The 7,597-nt window shown below is 35.8% G+C and overlaps 1 protein-coding gene across 1 annotated transcript in view; it reads right to left on the reverse strand.

Annotated features, from left to right (window-relative positions):
* Positions 1-7,597, reverse strand: part of OXR1 (oxidation resistance 1) — a 361,766-nt gene that overhangs the window by 347,972 nt on the left and 6,197 nt on the right. The window lies entirely within an intron of this gene.

A 7,597-nucleotide genomic window follows, 5' to 3' on the forward strand; every position in this document is an offset into this window, starting at 1 on the left:
CCTTTGAGCATGCTTTATTTCCATATAAAAGTTAGATATTCTGTCTCTAAGTGTGATTCATAATGGAACCTTGTTATGGAGATATTTTATTACAGATGTTTCCTTTTGTAATGAAACAAATTTAAAACTTGTTTATTTTCCTAATCCAAACTGGATGTCATAACTCAGTATTTCAGTCACTCAAATAATCTGCCAACTCTGGCTATAAAATCATAATACAAGACCAATTTATGTTAATTTTAAAAAGGTTTTAAAAATTATAGTGAATCTTTTACTACTCTTGGAAAAAGAAGAAACTGATTTGAAAGGAATATTTTTGTTAATGTTGGAGAAATGCTGGGATTCCTTCAGTCCAAAAATGTTCATGCTATGTCATTCTCTTTTGAGGGTATTTTTAAGAAGGTAGCCATTAAACCAGAGGAAGAAAACCCAGAGTTGAAAACCCAGAGTTGAAAGAGATCACTTTGCTATACATATATAGAAAGTGCTTTTATTCAATATGAACATGATTTCCAGTTATTCAAATGAAACTTCCTTTATTTACAGCAGGAAGATTTGGCATTTAATAGAAAGTACTTGTGAGCATCTACTAGGCACACTTTGGTGGTGACACAAAGGAAAAGAAGGTAGTATTCCTGATTTAAGAATGTTGGAGTATGCTTGAGAATTTGACGCATGTGGACATTAATGATGTAAGAATACATACAGAGAACAGACATTCAAATGATCATTAAAATAGTGTAAGATATGCAACTGCTAAAAGACAGAGTTAAAAAAATCAAAATAGTTGAAAAGCTAATAATCAAGAATTTATTTTGAAAAAATAGTGAGTCTAGGAAGGGCAAAACACAGATTATGAGCAAAACTAAAGTAAGTTAGGGATGTTGACAAAAATAGAAGAGAATGAAGATAACTCATATCATTGCTTTACATAACTGCCTGGTGATGAATTTTCTTAACCAGACACAAGGAGACTTGAAATAAGGAAAAATACACTGAGATTGTCTATAGAACCCTATTTTATTGCAGAGGCAGAAAAGCACAGGAGTTAAGAGCTTGCAATCTGGAATCAGACTGCCTGGATCCAAACCTGATTCTGCCACTCAGGAGCCAGGTGACCTTGGGCAACTTACTTGGCTTTGTGCCCCAGCTTCCTCATTTGTTAAGACAAGGAAAATAAATGCGCCTGCTTATATGTTGGACTGTGCCACGCCAACTTGGTTAAGGTAGGAATTACATTTCCCAGAACCCCTCCCCTGTACGTTGCTGGGTTATTCTTATCAAAAGAAAGCTTGCTGGAGATGTGCAGAGTGGAAATGAAGCAGAGGTCATTTAATCTCTGAATGGCTTTGTGGTCAGATGTGATGATGGACAGATGCAGAGATGTCTGCTGGTTTTCAGCTTGTCCTAACTTTCCCTCACTGCCCCATTTCAGAGGTTCTTCCTTACTTGTCATGCTGCTGACCAAGATCAGACTCAGAGCTGCCAGCAGGCTCTTGACTGAGGACCCACGGAGGCAGAAGTTACAAAGAAACCACAGCTTCTCTCTGTGAGCTCCCCTTCCTGTTGTCATTTCAGTGTCTGGATGTACCTGGCTTCTCAGATTGATAGGCATGTGACTTCTCTGATCCTCTAATTTCCTCTTCTGGACCTTCATGTCCCCAGCTCCTCCCACAATTGATCTAATTCTTTTAATAAACCCTTTATGCCATAAACTTATTGTGACTGATCTCCTGAACAAATGTTTACTGATACTCTTTCTCATAGAGCTTTGTGAGGATTATATGAGTTAATATTTGTAAAATGCTTGAAACAGTTTCTAGCATATAGTAAATACTTAGGTAAGTATTTGTTAAACAAAATAATCTCTAATAAATTAGTGCTAGGCAATTGAGGAAGAAATTTTAAAAGTCTGTGAAGGACAAGGATGACAAAATGCAATACTCTCTATGACAAATACCATTTGGGGTAACAAGGACAGAGGAATTCTGATGCATCATGATATGGTGAGAGATACACAAATGAAACAATCAGGTAAGAACTTCTGACAGAATAATAGCTAATACCTACTGAGCGCCTTCTATGTGCAGGTACTAGTCTAGGTCTTTTGAATGGATTATTTCATGTAATCTTCACAAATGCCCTGTGAGATACACACTCTCCATATCGTAGAGGAGTTAGTGAATACTATGATGAGATGTAAATAGTAAACCATATGTAACCATATGTAAAGGAAATTAACTCCCATGACTACAATTATCATTGTTGGAAAGTGGGTCTAATATTGTTCTTTCCCCCTAGCTTGTCTTAATAAATTCCGTTCCAAATTGTACTGCGGCCTGACAATCTCATATCTTACTAGAGATTCTGAGAGGTTCTGTTCTGAGGAACACCATTGTTACTGATGGTTGTTCACATTTCCTGGGCAAAAGAAGCTGTAAGTGACATGAAAAAGTAACATTCTGACATAGGGGAAAATTTCTGGGGCTCTGGTAACTAGAAAAATCTGCATGTGAACCCTGACTTTGTTCCCTCTTGCGTGATTTTCTGTTGCGGTACGCGGGCCTCTCACTGTTGTGGCCCCTCCTGTTGCGGAGCACAGGCTCCCGACGCGCAGGCTCAGCGGCCATGGCTCACGGGCCCAGCCGCTCCGCGGCACGTGGGATCCTTCCCGGACCGGGGCACGAACCCGTGTCCCCCGCATCGGCAAGGCAGACTCTCAACCACTGCGCAACCAGGGAAGCCCCACTCTTGCGTGATTTTGAGCTAAGGCCTTAACACACCTAATCCTAATTTGCCTCGAAAGGAAAATGGGAATAACACCATCCTAAAAGAACTTTCATAAAGATTTATGAAATAACACAATAATATTTGCACACTGTCTGGCATATTATTAGGCACTTAGTAAATGGCTGACCAATATTATTATTTATTCTCTAGATCTCAAGGTCTAAGAGAAAACATAAACAAAAAGAAAATTTTCAATTCTCTGAATTTGTTCTTGTTAAAAATAATACCAGTGTTCTATGATTCCCATACATAAGACCTGTTGATTTCCTAATTACTCTTGAAATAAGTTAATGTAGAGGTAATGAATATCTTATTTGAAATGCAATAATATGAAAAATAGGCACTTCATTTACAGGGGATCATATTAGGGGTAATGTGCACTTTCCAGCATGTTGAGAGAAAACACACAGATGGCATGCCAGGTCATTAAACTAGTAGACATGTTTGATCATAGAAATTTTAGCATAACCGAAAATCCTGGTAACATACATATTAGAAAAAAGAATAGAAAATTAAATAATGGAGGCTCTGTTTATATCTCCACTTCAAAGTCAGGTATATACTTAATATAAAAAACAGACTTCTTTAGTCATAAATGTCTATAAGTTCATGGAAATGTATTGCAATTTATCTCTTATTTCACAGCAGGGCAACACTCAAACTTTCCTGAACTAACATATAATCAAAACAGGTATGTCCTAACTAGGATAGAGAAAATTATACATAACTGAAAGAATTATAAAAAGGAGCATGATTCGTTAATTTTTATTAGTCCTCTCTGCAGTATTAGACAGGGATTTGGCAATTACCCACTCACATCACTATATACACTCTGTTTCACTATTTAGTGTTTCATGTCTACATTATGTAAAACACTGTATATATTTGTACTCCTAAGAAGAAATGGTATTACTCATTTCATTTTTATTCCATTTTAATTGGGTTATTTATTTTTCTTTTCCTTTTTCCTGAATCCAACGAAATACCAGGAAAAGAAGAAAAACAGGGCTTCTAATCACAGTCTGAGTGCCTAGTAGAAGCCTTCAGAAAGGCTTCTTTTGGGATAGTGAAATGATATTTTAAATAATGTTCTTTAATTATTCACATCTATGGCTATAGCACTCTTTTCTGAATTATGAGTTTAAAACAATGATATACTGGCTCAGATTATAAAGCCCAAGATGAGCTATAACAACTCATTTTCATTCCAATTGTTCCCAGCCAGGTAAACAGCTGAGAGCTTAGATGAAATAATGATAATAAAATGCTAGGATTGCTATTTTCACAGCTATATCACTGAATACAATAAAAACTACTGAGCTAGAGTATTTTATATTTCCCAAGCCCTCTTTACTATTTTTATTAATTTAATCTCCACACAAACAGAATGAGTATACTAACATAATTATGAAATTACTATATCAATGTCAGAGATGGGGAAACTGACTCAGGATTATTTAGGAGGTTTAAAATCTAACTGGTAGTTGCTTCCATTTAAACTTCAAAACATTTTAGTATTTTCAACATTTTAGTATTTTCAAGTGGCCTTTGGGGCATCAAAATCATTATGGCTGGTGCAAATAAATAAAGACAATGGAGACAAAAGTTAAAGATTCAGTATTCCAATCTGGATGAGACTGTTTAGTGGATGGGGGGAGAGGAGGATTAAACTGAAATCCTAGAGAAAATGAGAAAAAAATTCCCAGATGTGCATGTAGAAGGAATATTTTTAGAGAACAATAAGAACTAGTAAAGCAAAGCTGTATCAACAGAGAAAAGAAGCTATGTTAACACTCACATCTAATATTATAACTCAATAACAACAACAACAAAATCAGTTAAAAAATAGGCAGAGGAATGAAATAGACATTTTCCCAAAAAAGACATCCAAATAGCCAAGAGGTACATGAAAAGGTACTCAACATCACTAATCAGTCAGGGAAATGCAGATCAAAACCACAATGAGATATCATTTCAGACCTGTGAGAATGGCAATCATCAAGAAGACAAGAGATAAGTGTTGGCAAGGATGTGGAGAAAAGGGAACACTTGTGCCCGGCTGATGGTATTGTAAACTGGTGCAGCCACTATGGGGAACAAACAGTTTGGAGGTTCCTCAAAGAATTAAAAATAGAACTACCATACAATCCAGCAATCCATTATGCAAAGGAAATGAAAACAGGTTACTGAGGAGTTTCTATATTTCTGAAAATACAGAAATGCCCTCTTGCTTATTTGTAACTTACTTCTCTGACAGTGATAAATCTGGTTCCAGTTATATGCAATTTACATATATACATACACATCTGAAATAATTTCAGAATTGCTACTGGGTACTCCTGGGAGAAACAAATTTACCAATTAGAATACAATGTTCATGCATAGTTCTTTTCTGTCTCCAGCTAGATAGCTTCCAGTCAAAACAGTGTTTTCTGATTATCTGGGTAAACTACTTTTTCCCCATTACGGTCACTAAGGTTATGTCATACACTTGTAACAAGGTTAGATTTAGTTTTCTGTCTGCATTCTATGCCCTGGGATCCCCCAACGTCGCGGTTGATCTTTTAAAAAAATGTATATACATACATTGAAGTTCACGTTTGTGATATACATTTCTATGGATTGTGATAAATGCATAGTGTCCTATATCTGTCACTGGACTAGAATACAGAACAGTTCATCACCCTAAGAATTCCCTTGTGCACCTCCATTTGATTCAACCACTGTCCCCTCCTCAAAATTCAGACAACCACTGATCTGTCCCCCATCCCTATAACTTTTCTAGAATGTCAAGCAAATGGAACCATGCAATAAGCAGCTCCTTCAGTCTCTTTCTTCAGCTTCTTCACTTAACGAAATATAGTTACAATTCATCCATGGTGCTGCTAATATCAATAGTTCCTTCCTTTTTTACTGCTGAACAGTATTCCATTGTATGGCTATATGACATTGGCTCATCTGTTAACCAGTTGAAGGATATTCAAGTTGTTTCCAATTTTCAGTGATTATGAATAAAGTTATTATAAAAATCCTCATATAGGTGAATACTGGTTTTAATTTCTCTTGAGTAATTATCTAGGAGTGGGGTTGTTGGGTCATATGTCAAGTGTATGATTAATTTTGTAGGCAAGTGTTTTCGTTTATCTTTTATTTTACTTTATTTTTTTGCCATTCCAAAAGGTATGCAGCAGTAAACATATCCTTTTAAAATGTTCTCTAATTTTAAACATTTCATTTTTCAAAGCTAGCAAACCTGTCATGATTTGTGGGTGGCTGTGTGTCAATTGCTTAGAAATATGTCCCCTCCACCCTCAACTCTTAGACTAAAATATTGTGTCTCAAATGCCCTGTCATTGGTTATTTAATCATCTAATGGATGAATCATCTATTCATCTAATCTTTAGAATAATTATGGTCTGCTTTTTTAGGTAGAGATTCCATTAAAAATGATTTTCTACTATTTTCCTAAAATATATGTTCTACTACTTTCTTAAAATGTATTTTAAACTGAAATAGGTAAAATTATCTAAAGAATATGAAAGTACTACTTTTTCTTTGGCCAGTAACTTACTGTATTTCTTTCCTACCTCCAACCACCCAACTTACCAATCTTATATTAACCTTCTTAAAAGAGCCTTTTTTAAAATGGAGCTACCATATGATCCAGCGATCTCACTCCTAGGCATATATCCGAAGAAAACCATGGTTCAAAAGGATACATGCATTCCAATGGTCAGAGCAGCACTATTCACAATAGCCAAGACACAGAAGCAACCTAAATGTCCATCAACAGATGAATGGATAAAGAAGATGTGGTATATATATACAATGGAATATTACTCAGTCATTATAAAGAATGAAATAATGCCATGTGTGACAACATGGATGGATGTGGAGATTATCATACTAAGTGAAGTAAGTCAGACAGAGAAAGACAAATATCATATGATATTGCTTATATGTGGAATCTAAAAAAAAGTGATATAAATGAACTTATTTACAAAACAGACACAGACTTAGAAAATAAACTTATGGTTAACAAAGGGGAAAGGCAGGGAGGAGGGATAAACTGGGAGTTGGGGATTGACATATACACACTACTGTATTTAAAATGGATAACCAACAAGGGCCTACTATATAGCACAGGGGACTCTGCTCAATATTCTGCAACAACCTAAAAGGGAAAATAATTTGAAAAAGAATAGACACATGTATATGTATAACTGAGTCACTTTACTGTATACCTGAAACGAACACAACATTGTTAATCAACTATACTCCAATATAAAATAAAAATTTTTAAAAATCTGCTAAAAACAACAGGCAATCCACATAATAGGAGATTACTTCCTTAGTTCTAAGTTCTTATCTCCAACCTTATTTGTTTCTCTGTCCTTCCCTTCACCTCAGCTAAACTTGCAGACTCACTGTCTCAGTGTCACTCCACACTTCTCAATGGTTGTTCACCTCCAGAGATGCCTCCTATCCAACCTCCTTTAAGACCAAGTACAATTCCAAACTTCATCTTGACTTGGCGGGGAAGCCAGGAGAAGGAAAATAGTGTACAGGCAAAAGAGATATGAGAAAAATCTCCATTATTGTTTCTCCACAACTGAGGGTATTAACGTAACAAGCAATGCTTTTGGTGGGGGCCCTTCTTTTTTTTTTTAATTTTTTAACATCTTTATTGGAGTATAATTGCTTTACAATGGTGTGTTAGTTTCTGCTTTATAACAAAGTGAATCAGTTATACATATACATATGTTCCCATATCGCTTCCCTCTTGCATCTCCCTCCCTCCCTCCCT

Source organism: Lipotes vexillifer, unplaced genomic scaffold (genome assembly GCF_000442215.2).
Source record: "Lipotes vexillifer unplaced genomic scaffold, Lipotes_vexillifer_v1.1 scaffold327, whole genome shotgun sequence".
Taxonomy (NCBI): Eukaryota; Metazoa; Chordata; class Mammalia; order Artiodactyla; family Lipotidae; genus Lipotes; species Lipotes vexillifer.